General features: G+C 42.2%; 1 pseudogene; it reads right to left on the bottom strand.

The window, feature by feature from the left end:
* Window positions 1–14887, bottom strand: part of LOC107694679 (transcription factor SOX-5-like) — a 75936-nt pseudogene that overhangs the window by 22016 nt on the left and 39033 nt on the right.

Here is a 14887-nt window from a genome sequence, read left to right as displayed (position 1 = left end):
CCGGCCCCTCACAAAGGCCCATTTCTATGGCAACTTGCAGTTGGCATGAGGGAAATAGTTGAGGAGAACAGTGGGCATTGTTGTTCTCTATCGGGATCACAAAACAAAAAAAGGGGGGAAAAAAACGAGGGAAGAAAAAGATATTTTGTTTGAAAGGTTGGGAAAAACGCACACAGAGTTGCCACAGCAAAAGAAAACAGACAGGAACATGCAGAAACAAACAAAACCACAAGATGGACGTTACCTGTAGTTGAAGAGGGCAGAGGCCAGGCGTCGCCGCAGCAGCAGCCGCCATAGTCGTAGGGATTAGCTGTAAAGGGTAAGGGTCACCTGAGGAAGAGATCATTATAGGTATATGTCAGTATCTTTAGATTTTTTTTTACACATCACCCATCCCTTTCCTCTCCCCACACTTATGCACAGGGTCTGGGCCCCATCCCCCTCTCCTCTCCTTCAATGGAGCGACAGATTCACTGCTTTCTCTTCTGTCGGTAAAGACCTCCATTGTGAAGTCTCCCCCTCCATTCTAATGAAAGGCTGATTGTGTGGCTGCAGCTCTAATACCCTAAGCACAATAGCAGTTGAAGGCTAAGGCATGATAAGGAGAGGACGGTAATTAACGAGGTAACGTCAGCGCCCCGTCTCCTCGGGCCATGCACAAGAGCCTCTGCATTGGAGAGATGAATCAGAACATGAGGAGTGAATAGCGAGAGTTATTAGCGTCCACCTGCTGATATGGGCTTTATAATTACACGACTGTGAGGTAAAGGTCAGTCCAGTTCGGCTAGAGGAGGCAGGGGGGTTATCAGCATCACACTGAAAAAGCCTGTTACATGAGAAACCACGAGTGTGCCCTCAAATCTGTGCTGCAGTTTTTTGAGCTCAAAGTGTGATGAACAATGGAATGATGCTGGTTGAAAAGGGAGGGGAGGTTGGAAGAGGCGCTCTGAGAAAGAAGGGGAGAAGATGCATCTGCCCAATGTCCAGATAGACCGTCTTTAAAGTATAACAGATACAAGTGACAGCATAATTCTGTTATTCTTGAAGAATCAATGATTTTTGGAGTGTGTGTCTGGTCATGTTTTGAAGCCAGTATTGATGTGCCCTATGCCTGTGATATACCACCATTCTGTGCATGCAGTTTGGCAGCTGGTGGAAAGAATAAAAATGGCATCTGATGGAAGTAAATTAAAATTAATTACTTACTAGGCAAAGACTTACTAGGCATCTTGCCTACTAAATTTAATTACTGCATTTCTACTTTAATCCAACTGAAATGTAACTTTTAAACTGCATGTAAATGCACTTGTTGATTGGGCAGCACTTTTGGATGCAACCATGGGCTGTAGAGTATCTGTACAAGGGGGTTTGTTGAGGAAGTCAGAGCTTGTCTGAGCTCGCTCCTATCAGTGGGTCCAAAACTTTTTTTTGTTGATTGGGCAGCACTTTTGGATGCAACCATGGGCTGTAGAGTATCTGTACAAGGGGGTTTGTTGAGGAAGTCAGAGCTTGTCAGAGCTTGCTCCTATCAGTGGGTCCAAAACTTTTTTCCCATACACTGCTTCCCTCCCCCCCAAAATACTCATCCGCTAGGTTAGAGATTGCCCTGGACCCAGTTCAAGGATGTATTCTGGGGAGATGTGTGTGTTTTGTCTTTTTTTCTCATCTTTTTCTCAGTCCCTAAACAAACACAAATATTCCAACAATTTTATGTCTCTCCCGGGTACAGCTGTAACACAAGAGCAAAACTAAAGGAAAGCAAACATGTTGCTGTTGGCGAGAAGGCAGCATCTTCAGACTGACTGGAAGAGCTCTGTGGCCTGGCTCCGGGGAGCAATGGGTGGGAACCAGCATTCCCTTAGTCCAGACCCTGCGACCGGAGGGATTTCATCCCCCTTTTTTCCGCTCTGGTTTTAAGGGGTTCAAATGACGGCGTCCTCCCTCATGAGCAGGCACTGTATTGGTAACTAAATGACATGCGTAATTGAAATTTTGGGCAGGGTTTGATGGTGCTGCTGGCTGTAATTGAAATAGAGGGTGTATGGTTGGGAGAGAGGGGGACCTTCAGGAGGAGGAAAAAGGAGGGGGGACTTGTTTGGGAAACTGTGAAGCGCAGTGGGCGGAGCTGGAGATACGGACCGGTCCGTCTCACAAGGGAGATGTACGTTTATGAGCGTGTATGAGTGTGCAATCTATGCGATGTGTGTGTGCACGCGTACAGTTGGAGAGGAGTCGGAGGCGTGTGCGAGGCGTATTGGATGTGTGTTCTGGCGGCCGCCCGTGTTAATATGAAGAAACCTGGGGCAGGTCACTCTACCCCCCCGTGAGAGCGCGAGTGTTCTGCTGCTGCGCTGCTGGCACTTGCCGCCTCGTTTCTCGCGGTAAACAACACATTGCTTCACAGTTGGACTGCTACGGCCAAAAACACAAACCCCAGAGGAAGTTTTGTTTTTTTTCCTGTTCCTACTTTTGAACAAGAAATACAGAGACACAAAAGCAAGTGAGTTTGTCTAGTCTGAGAGTCTGTCATGTGCGGGAGATGATGGGCATCAGTGGTGTTGGCTGATCTTAATAACACACCAGACAGGAGGGAGATGCTGCCCAACATTGGGTTGAAGACTCTGCTTTCAGCAATCTGGTTTGAAATATCTAGTGTGAACAATAAACTGGACTGAAGTCTTTAATTTTACAACCCATCACTGAAATGCTGCTTTAATACTCACTGCATCCTGGTTTGTAGTTGAACCCTGGAGGAAGTAGAAATCCTTGTTGTGCTGCAGCGGCCACCAGAGTTCTCTGATCTGGAGGGAACACGGGTATCATCAGTGGAGGCAACTGACCCTGGACCTGCTGAAGAGATAGAAAGAAAACAATTAAGATGTTTGTCACAAACAACGAGTCTAGCCAAAACAGGTTAACTATGAAGAAATATGATCAACCAAAGTCCTTCAGACCACACAGTTTGATCATTGACCATCTGATGCCACATTGGACAGGAATTGGCTTAAACGGTTTATAAATGCAGAACGACTTGTGGTTGGTTGCTTTACATGTCAATTAGACTTCCTGTCTAAGTATAAATAAGTTGCAAGGCAGACCACACTTTGGCTGGTTACACTATGCCCCTTACTAGCTAGTTTACACCTAGGGCGAGTTTAAACACTTGTGCTTGTCCAGCAACTGTGACCTGAGGACAAGTGAGGTGTGGACTGGTAGCACTTGGGACAGTTGGTCCCCTTGATTATTGTAATTTGAAGGAGCTTCTTCATGCTCTGGCAACAGCTGGCCTCCATTTCTACAGAGGACCATGCTCGGCAACTCGCCACACCACTTCACAAGGTTTCCGGGATAAAAAAAAAGGAGGAAAGAGAAAAAAAACACAAGCCAGAGACTTTGGCAAAGGGAGAGTCTTGAGACACACAGGCCTAAAGAAGAAGAAGAGGACAGATGGTTCTACTGATGAGAAAAACACAAAAGCTCCAAAAGTGACAATACAGTATATATGAAAATGACATGCTCTGAGAGAAGTGGAGGCGCTTTATCACAACAGTCACATGTTAAGATGAACAGAGGCTGAGGGTTTTTGAATTACAACCACAGAGCAATCTTTCCTCCATTTTGGTTAACCACAAACGCAGGCCTCCTGTTCCCAGATCAGGAGGCAGTGGTGTTTTATTGTTGCATTTCGACAGGACCCCCCACAGGCTGGTGCGGCTCTAACTTCCAGTCCTAATTGGACATATGCTTCTCTGGTTCTGCCTGTGTTTTTGTCACTGCGAGCTACAGCTCTGTGGTCACAATAGCTTGTGCTAGCCAATGCGCACACATGTGTTTGTGTTCTCCGGTGGTTTTGAGCAAGGAGTGTTTTTGTGGCAAATTGTAAGCACACGCTCTTCTCTTAAACGCATAGACATGTAAGCAAGTGTGTGTGGGTGCATATGGAATTAGAGGCTCTCCTCAAAGCGTTCGAACACACCGTCATGCTGTTCTCTATTCAATCAACGTAGCAAATAGCATTACCCACGCAGAGTAGGTGAGGCTGATATTGACATTTTCAGGCCAGTTAATGCAGTTTGATGCATCCAGTTGACATGTATCATGAATTACAGAACAATAGAACTAAACTTTACAGTTGCTTTCAAAGGAGATTTAAATTGAAGGCCTTGAATGGTTAACATTACCTGCAAAGCATCTCTCACATTAGCTGGAACCAGAAACGCATGACGTGTTTAAAAGTAGAGGGCGAAACAAAGAAGACTTAAGAAGAATAATCTTGGACTGGAACAATGTACCTCAGCTGTAGGGATTGGATGGGTTGCTGTTAAACTAGTAATAGTTTAGGGAAACACTCTGTTGCACCTAAACAATAATAGAAGTTTTGTCACTGTCATAACTTACACGAAAACCGTGGAATATTCCAGAAAGCTTACGACAAAAGTGTCAACTCCAGCTGCAAGCTCTATAAAGCTCTATTAATCAGCCAACAGCTGGCTGTGGAATTCCATACTGGCTCCTTGAAATCTCTGGTCGGAAGAATGGCTTACTTGAAAAGCTTTTAAAAACTTTTAGAAAGCAGAGGAATCTGTCCTTTGGTCTGAATGGGTTTTACAACTGACAAATGTCAAATGAGACTAAAATGCCCTCTGTGACTGGTCCTATGGACCAGTTCCACAATCAAAAAAAGAATATATAAAAGATACATAACAATTGTTTATCTATTTATACATAAAACATACAAAAAATAGAACCTTAAAAAACCCAGCCTAATCAGACTTAAGAAAAATTGATGGCAAAAGGGAAAAAGAACCTGTCAAGGATAACAAGAGAGTCGCTAACTTTGCAACTTTCATAGTTGATATGATAAGAGAGAGAGCTCGAGAGTGACAGAGAGCAAGAAAAAAAATGCTGAAAGAAACAAACAGAAAGGGAAAAAGTGGAAAGTTGGCACCAAACTGAGTCAGAGCCTCTCGCCAGGCAGCACAGCTTGAACCTAAAGCTTTTTTAACATAATGAAGATGTGCAGATAATTAACATATGCAGTGTGAACAGGTTTGCTGGCACGGAGGAGAGAAAAACTCTAAGGTAGAGCTATTATTAGGGAGTAATTTGCTCTAAGAAGTAAATGAGTGAAACAATAGCTGCCAGCATTGACAATATGGCTCACATCTGAGAATGCGTGCAAGAACGGTGGTTAAGAACGAGTCCCACCGCTAAAATCTGTTTCCAGCCATATGCTCCGGCAATTAAAGGCGGGCCTCAGTGACCTCGCGCTGAAGAGGGGACACATAGCCATATAACTAATAATTAATTTGCGCCTGGATAGCAGCGTTAACACACACACACACACACACACACACTGTACTTGCAGACTGGCACATAATATTAGCCCCGTGGACGTGGGCATAGGCCATTAACTTTTACAGAGTGCCTGCGATGATTGCCAGTCTGGTGCAGGCGTCATTACGAAAGGACTGTCCCTGGTGGATATGATAGAAATTGTGCACACGCTCAAACAAACACGTGCGAACAATCTGCTTTTGCATACATGGATCTACTTCCTGAGTCTCTTTATTAAGTGTCTCGGCTTATTATATACCTGGTTAAACATTGATGACTGAAAAAGGAAGCTGTCAATGTTGTTTTATGTTCATGAGAGTGTTACTTCATAACAACTGTGGGATGTAACTTTAGGGTGTGTTATCAGGGCCTTAATATAGCAGCTTTGGGTCTGGAAGCATTTTTCCCATTCATTTCCTCTATTGGGATTTTAACCAAACCAACAAGCTCTGAGATGAATTGCAAAATTATAAATTTTAATTTGTATGAAGTTTAAAAAAAAAAGTATTAAAAGTATTTAAAAAAGGAAATAATCAAATTAAAAACTACATTATAATATTAAAATATTGTGTTGTACTAATTTATTATATGCAGAAAATATTTTTAGCAATAAAGTTCCCTGAGGAATGTTTGCTTGATTAAATCATTCACAATGCTTTACAGGAGTTTGCTGTCACAGTTCTCCACCGTAACAATGATTTATCTTATTGTTGGATTCAAGGCAGAGCTTACTTGGCTCACTCAGGATTATGTGTAGTGTAGTGTAGTTATAGAGTAGAAATTTTGGAAAAAATAAATAAAATCAAAACGCTGACTTGTGGCTACACAGTCTCGTATCATTAGATAATCTCGGCTCTTACGGTAGGTTTGTATTTATATATAAAAGTAAAATATTCTACGAAAAAACATCACAGTTGGAACCTGATTGAAGTCTAGACCAATAAAGAGTTGCATTGAGGTCACATGACTAATGCTTGATCTCTTTTTTCCATGCCTGATCGCGGCTTCCAGACAAATGTGGCATTTTCAAACCCCACCAAAACAACAACCTTGCTCTTTCCAATTGCAAACGCATGTCCATTCTCTCACTCATACCCTTTGTTCTTTTTTTTCCAAGTATGCCTCTCATTTTTTTCCAGTGAACGGTCTTTTTCCGTGAGCCAAGGGCACCTTTGGCTGATTAGCGGCTAATGAAATTGAGTGGCGAGCCTGTGTCTGCACAGCCAGCCTTTTATTAGGCCCCCATTAGGTGTGAGTGCAGGAGGTGCGTCAGCCGCCCGCTGTAGGTGGGCATAACGCTGCGCCCATCTGCTCCTCTGCCTGTGTGTCCTTCCTCAAATAGCTCCCATTAGCTGCCAACCACCGGGCTGAGAGAAGCCTTCCCCACACACTCAAACACACGAAGACACGCATACACGGGCACACACCAGACTGTTATATGCTGCTCAGGGCCAGTCACTTAGGTAACACACAGTTGTTCTGCACTTGGAGAGGAAATACAGGTGGAATGGACATGTATAACACTTTGTATCTGTTAATTTCTCTCCTTTTGGCTTCCTTGTTTAACATGTAGCACTTTGGAGAATTTTCTGTGCATGCCTTCTTTTAAGGTTGAATTTCCATCATCATTCTCTCTCTCGCTCAATGTCTTGTCGATCCTCTGGCTCAAATCTTTTCTTACAAATAAGAGTTGAATGTGCATGTTAGACATGTCTGTCTGGTACATTATTCTCCTTGTCGGTTTTCCTTGCTGTTTTCTTTCCAGGAAAACTAAACATATATACAATCCGAACATGCACACAGACACACAAATATTCTTTATTTTCTGTCCACTGCTACTTAAATTGTGCGGAGGAGTACAGGGTTACCTTTTCTTCATTGAAATGAAGTCCAATCATCTGGTGTAAAGCTTACACTATGCCAAAATGTCATTGTATAGCTGGAGTCAATCTATTAAGGTCAACTTAGAGACACCACAAAGATATAGGTTGAACATGCAATGTTGTTACTTCAATTTCAAAGAAACATGCAGAATCAACTTTAAGTCATTTGTAAGTTGATTACATACAGAAATTACATACTTAATCTTTAGAAACTCTTAAAATGCCGCCTGAAATATTCTTAATATAAAGTGAGTGCTTATATCAATTGGGAACATGTGTTGGGAGACTCCCCCACCGTCATCCGCAGTGCTGCACAAAGCCCAGTTCACAGAACCAGTGCGGCTACTTCATGCAGGAAAAACACCAATTACATTCATTTAGGTGTAATGAGACAAATTAAACAATTACACAGCCAATTGGGTTAGCCGCTCTTGTGCACAGGACCTGGTCTAACTCTGATGCGCTAACGCTCCTGTTCTCTTTTTTTGCTCTTCAACCTTCTTTAAACTCTCATTCCGTGGGAAAATGGATTTACAATCTCAAGGAGGCACTGACGCTCAGCAAATGAGTCTGATTGAGTTAGAAAGCAATCATGCTGTTTGACATGTATAAGCTACTGCCGTGGAAGCTCTTTATTAGGTTAGTTTTCCCGAAATGTAGGTTGACTCTAATATGTGTTTTATAACCAGCCACCGGATTCTGTCGCCACCGTTTCTGAAGACTTAAACTAGTTAGTTAGCTAAAACATGCGACAACAGTGCTTGTTTCTTTAGCCGCGGCTAATGCCATTGTGCTAAATGGCCGACGTTCTACGTCAAATTAGCCAGCGTAAACAGCTCCTCATGGGAGGTCTGGCTACTCATGTTAACTGCCACTTTGACAGCGGAGGAGCCTCACCTCGGCCCCTGTGCTGGGTAGCGGAAATTTTCTAACACCAGCACGACGCCCTGCAGAGCTGGAGGAGGTGTGCTGAAAGTAGGCTGCTAATGAGAGAAAAGCAAACAGACAGCGGGAAAGTGTTACAGTACAGCGGAGCTCAGGAGCAGGTTGTACCAGTAGGCAGCTCTCAGCCACAGCGCCTACAGGTGTTTCTCGACATTACGCCTCTTGTTAAGCATGGAAATGCATTATATGTATCCTGCATTTCATTCCTCATGGTTCTACATGTGTGCCTCAAGCTTCTCGGCAGGTGTTTTCTTTCATCCAAGAGCCTGTGTTCCTGGTTGGATAACCGTCAGGGGTCCTGAGTGGAGACACAGCTTTAATAAGAATGAAAGAGTGTGTATGCATGTTACCCCCAAGAGCCTAAAGAAGTGGCCCCACACTGAGAGGGATATATGTGTTAACTATGTGCGTCTTTCAGGAGAGAAGTAACTCTTCAAGGAGTTCAGGTTCTACAGGCCCTTCACTTTAAAGTCAACGTGAAACAGCATTGAAAATTCATTTGACTTCATTAATGTGACTCATATCTGAGGAAAACCGACTGATGAGGATAAGGGTTGGATTGCGATTTGACTGCAAAAAAGTGATAAAAAGGGGGAAAAAACAACTTTTTTTTGTTGTTGTTTCAAATAACATGTAAGTGAGACCAGGAACATGTATTAAAAAGGTAAATAGGGTTGATTTTTATTTCATGTTGACTTTAAAGCTTATTTTCCTTCTTTTGGAAGTGAAAGCTGGTTTTTGACCTCAGTAACATTTTGTATTAAACTCTGAACATACTCTAAAAGTTCAGGACTGCTATATTTGTCTCTGACACAAGTGTTTACTCAGACTATGTTAGCGGCCTGTGTGCTAGACACAAGTCAAATGTATGTTTTTAAGGAGGTGAATTAGGGCTAATATATGATTGGCCCATAACAAGGGTCTCCTCCTCTCGCCCCCTCCTCCTCCTCCTCCTCCGTGTTGACTGTGAGAAACTATTGTTCCACTGGGCTGAATGGAGAAGTGCTTGTTTGGGAAAAGGTTGCAAAGTCATGGGAAAAAGAAGCTTTGCTTCTGTGAGCGACGAGCGGGGCTAGAGAAACCCAAGCGGACGTGTTTTGGGGACTGACGCACACACAGCTACTACTGACACACATACAGACATGAGCTGATGTGGATTTTGAAATAGACACAGGTAAGTCTCACATACACGTTCAGGCTAAACTGTGTAGTATGAACATGTACACACAAACAAACACAGCTGCAACACACACACACACACACACACACAACACACACACATTTAGAGAATGGCAGGGGTCCAGTGGACGGGAGTGATCTCTGTGTGCGTGTGTGTGTGTGTGTGTGTGTGTGTGTGTGTGAATAGTCTCAGTGTGATGTGGCTTCCTGGCCAAAACTGCCAGAGTCCCTCTCAAGGCTAAGTCTCATTTTATCAACCAAATTAGACTCATCTCATCTCCTCTTGCACACAAAGCCTTTATTCGCTTCACACCTGCACATACAAAGCAGGCCAGTGTCTCTCTGCCCTATGTATAAGTCAGCTGGTACAAACCCATCAAAGTGTCTGTGTTTAGTTTTCTGAAAGCTACCTTACCAGCCATTAGGGCATTACCTACACATTTATTTAAAAGATTTATTTAAATCATAGTTTGCGAGAGTGCTAAATACACACTAATTTTAAAAACTTATTGAGCTTCCTGTATACTGCCAATATAGGCAGCATATTAACCAAAATGGAATCTCATAAGTGATTTGAAATGTGATTTGCTCTTCATAGGCAGCTACTTTGTAGACCACACAAAAACAAGTAGCTGACATCTAATACTTTTGGGAAGTTAATTTCAAGTGTTTTGTCCTGCATTGTCACAGGCTATGCTCCATGTAAAGCCAGTTATCAAATTTAGAATTACAATAAAGGTAGCTATGACCTATAATTTGAAACACTATATAGAATATTGACTTTTAAAAATTTAATGAATTTATATCAATTTAACCTAAAATCTTTGTTCAAAATCCATTTGATGTAAACATTCACACCCATGCTATTCTAAGTGCATGGGAGAATTGTTTCCCAACAGCTTGCACAAATTGGGGGGGAAATAGGCTATTGTTAATTAGACTTTATTATTGTCTTTAATATTAGACATTTTTATTGAAACTTTTGCTTAAATATGATTATATTTTAATCAAAGTTTCTTAAATCTGTCAGATATCTTGGATGAATTTTTTCTACTTCAGTTGTTATAATACATTATGGATTGCCTTCAAATTAGAGGGACAGTAGTTCATCATAAAGTTGCTTTGTCTTTGTTTGTGTAGTTACATTTTGATTGTTCTACAAAAGGACTATGAGAATGGATTCTGGATATCGGCGCTAATGCTCGTTTATGATTGGTTGAGGGGGGTTGATTGTTGATTGGTGGACTAGAACGTTTGATTGTCATGAAACCCCACGGTCATGGTGACAAGTTACTCGAATTGTGACATCTCACAAACATACCTTTTCAAAGCCATAAACGCAAAACATGTATACAAGTCTACAAGTGGACACACATCTATATGAAGACTCACCTGGATCTGTTGCTGCAGGAGGTTGATTTTGTGTTGTTGCTGCAGAAGTTGCTGCTGTTGTCGTGCAATCTGTGGACAGAACACGTCAAACTGTCACATATGTCAAACTCTTTTCCTACAAGAGAGGACATTATTTGTGCAGATGGGGGTCACATGCTTGTATGGTGATGGTAAACAGTGTGTTTGAAGCTCTTGGGTGTGCTTTTGTATTTCATACATATTTACCAAGGAGTGGCACTCAGTCCTGGAGCGTTGTGTGTACAGGGGTGTGTTACTATATGTGTTAATACAGATCTGTTTTTCTTTTGTAAAACTGAGCTCCCCAGAAGCAACTATACACACAACAAAGCTAAAGCACACTTTTCTGTATGCAAACACCTTTAGTCTCCTGCCTGCGTGCTGGAGGGGACCTGAACGTTACACACACACTTATAGGGGGATGGAGAGAACAGAAGGTTTCTTTTTGAATGTGGTTCAAAATGGAGAACGATAGTATGTTACACACCCATACCTCTCCTTCACACACACACGCACACACTCACACATTCACTCACTCACTGATAACACTGTTCTGTGTTCTGCACTATTTAAATGTTCATCACAAAAACACTGTGTCCTAATCAGACATGATAGTAAGGAATGGGTCACAACGGTTGATTAATTTACTGGTCATCCAACAGCAAACTATATTATTATTGAAGCTGGCTAGTTTATCTTTTGCTAATTTGGTAATGTTTGAATATTTGAGCAGTGGTGCTCTAATTAACATCATGACAGTTTCGGAAAAACAGCCTTCAACAAAGACCCGTTTATAAACACAAAAACGTATGTAAATGCCCCCCTTAAGAAACAAGTAAAATCAGGGTCAAGAGAATCCGGAACCAGCCTAATATACAGGTCATGTTATAAATAAACTAAACATTTTGAATTTTTACCTCAGTAAACTAGTCGAGGAAGCCTTGTACGCAGATGTGCTCCTCCTGAGATGTGCTATCGCCCTGGTGTTTATCTTGCCGTCGCTACACATTTAGCATGAGCTGACCCCCGACCTCGGCTAAAGCTGAGAACGCTCTGACATACGAGCAGCCCCAGAGCAGACGGCAGGAGGGGAAGACTAAATCACTTGACAGGATGTCATTGCACTGTGGTATTAGCCCAGACTACCACCAATCAAACAATGTGTGTGTTTCTGTGTGTGCTAAACCCCTAAAGCGTTCAAATGTCCAAATGAGCACATGTCTGTTAATGAGTTCATGTGTGTGCAATTGTGCATCTGAGGTCATATATCTGTTAAAACACACGCACACACAGACACACGTCTGCACGGCCCCACAATCCCCCATTGTTCTCAGCCTCTACATTCTGAGGGGCCACATTCCTCACCAGGGAAAAACAACCTTATGTGTAGTATATGGGTTTACCAACTAGTCATTCAGACTGCTTACCAACTAGTTTATTCTAGAACCATTTGTAGCTTTGTAGTACGTTCCTAACACAGTCGGTAAGATTCACTCATTAAAATGTGAATGGACCTCTGACACAATATACTCTAGATGCCCTAAGACTAGAGTTGACAGAAAGTGTTTATACACACACATAAGAAAACACACCAGCCTCATCAATCACAACCGAAGGCTTTTTACCTCGCCTACTGAAAGTTCAGCTTTGGATCAATAAGTGGTTTCCTCTCTCTCTAAACATCCTAAGGCTGCCTTTACTGCCTTGCCTCATGTCACAAACCACAGTAATTAACCAATTTGTAACAATGTAATACCTGTCAAGCAGCTCTCACTGCTAATTAATGACTGGGCTTAAAAGATAAATCCCTAAAGCAGCACAGTGCTGTGTTACATGAGGGAGAGAAAGAGCTTAGCCCGGGGCTCTTATTGTCCATTACCACTTTTCTTTCCATCTTTTCTTCTCTCTTTCTCTCATTCTGTCTCTTTTGCTCTGTAATAATCTCCTATGTGGTTAACTGGTTCTTTACTGTACAATATATTGAGTCGACTTCATAAAGTTCAATTCTAATTACATCTGTTCTATAAATGCATACATATGGTTCTGAATGCTAGTCAATACAGTGCGTCAGTTGTGTGAAAATACATGATATATTTCCGTATCACCATATCACTATGCAGCACCCATCCACCCATAAAGGTTCTGTATTGGCATCTATGGTTCCATGAGAAACCTTTAACATTCATGAAACCTTTCTATTGGACAAAAGGTTATTTATAGTGAAAAAACATAATTAAAATGTTCTCCCTTTTTAAGAAAAAATATAATTATTTTAAGAACTGCTTACTGAAAGGTTCTTTGGCAAACCCGAAATGGTTCTTCTATGGTATTACAGCGAAAACCCCCCTTTAAGTGTAGAGATCCACTATCAACCTCAGTTTAATTTCAGGGAAAATATCTGCTAGTAGCAAAACAGCAATTTAAGCAGTTTTGCTAACTTCCACCGTTTTGCTAAATTCAACAAAACACCCTCTAGCCACAAATCCATTCCCAAAGATGTATTGGCAAAGCCTAACGTCAACATACAAAATGATTCACAGGCTGAGAGTGTTCCTAATTGGCTAAAAACATATGAATCATCCCTCTGACTTTTTGTTTGCTATCAGGACATTTTATTGTAATATTTAAGAAAAGCCTGCTTACAACACCTAATTTAAAACAACCTATTTGTTTATATATATTCGTGTGTCCATTTCTGATCTTAAAGGGTATGCACAGAGAGAGAGGGGACAGTGGCCCTTTCCAACCGCTAGTCATCGGTGGTCGTGGCAGGGATGCTCTCTTGCTGAAATGTCAACACAGTGGGGTTACCACACCGACGGCTTGATCAATGGCACTCCCTTTTCTGCTCCAGGAGCGAGAACAAGCTTCGTATGATTACATATTTCTGAGCCGCTTAATTAAGTACATTTACTCTCGAGTTAGCCTTGCGAACACGCCGCTAGTGCGAGGAAGGTGTATGGAGGCTTGTTAAAAGTGATAGTGGAGTGTGTTCTCGCTACAGCTGAGTGACCTAACAGGATGTATCATTAACCGTGCTAACATGAGCGAGGCTGTTGCTTAGCAAGTCATCCTGGCAGATCATTAACCAGGGCCGGCGAAGAGGCTAGCGCTAGGTGGATTAGCATACCTGAGCTCTTGGAATGCTTTAAGATGTCTAAGGTGACATTTAATACGAACAATTATAACTGTGATTATAGGTTCAATTCGAAACTAGAACCACAAAAACCAGCTCTTATGACCCAATCGCTGATGGAAATAGCAAATACTTTGGTTTAATACCACTAAAACGAGACAACTGATATATCAACCGTCAAACACAACATGCATACACTCTTGAGGTCACATGAAGACACAAAGTCTTTCGTTTTACCTTTGATCTCTCCAAAGTTGCCAGAACCCATGGCCAATAGCTTGTCCTTCCAGTCCTTAGACAACAGCCCCTCAATACTGGGGCCCTCTGAAGGGGAGACAGAGAGAGAGAGAGAGGGAAAGAGAGAGAATTACCACAGGCAGGCAACATCACAATATAGCTAATTTAAAGTCCATTTGCTGTAATAAAGGCCCGTCTCTCTAATGGCACCAACAGTAGGGCAGGAGGAAGAGAGGATGGAGAGAGAGAAAGACAGAGAGAGAGAGTTGAGCGGCTTCCTCACCTGCTGTTAGCCAATCATTAGCCCTATGCTCCAGCTCAGTGTTTCCCCCTGGGGTGCCGTCTGTCGAGAGCAGGGGTGCCGTGTAAAAAATCCTTTTTTAATATTTTTAAATTGCTAAAATGTTCAAAAAAGCATCTATTATATAATATCCATTTCTGATGTCGCCAATAATTAGAGATGCACCGAAATTCCGGCTGCCGAAAATTAGTTCACCGAAAATTAATTTCACTTTCACGTGGTGTGACGCTCTGCATATTATCCCGCTCTATGCGTGTGCGCTCCACTCAGTCGCTCCACTCGTATACCGTTCATGCGAATCGGAACAGCAAAGTCCACTCAAAAATTGAGCCGACAGGAAACATCGATGTAGTACAGTATTGTTTCTGTGTTACTGTGTTGTAACATGGTGTGGTATATGGGCATCTCTGGTAACGCTGCCCTCTCATTCATTGATCTGCTAACCGCTATGTTATGCTC

This window comes from Sinocyclocheilus anshuiensis, unplaced genomic scaffold (assembly GCF_001515605.1).
Source record: "Sinocyclocheilus anshuiensis isolate Anshui unplaced genomic scaffold, SAMN03320099.WGS_v1.1 scaffold2806, whole genome shotgun sequence".
Taxonomy (NCBI): Eukaryota; Metazoa; Chordata; class Actinopteri; order Cypriniformes; family Cyprinidae; genus Sinocyclocheilus; species Sinocyclocheilus anshuiensis.
This window is presented reverse-complemented; position numbering and strand designations above follow the sequence as displayed.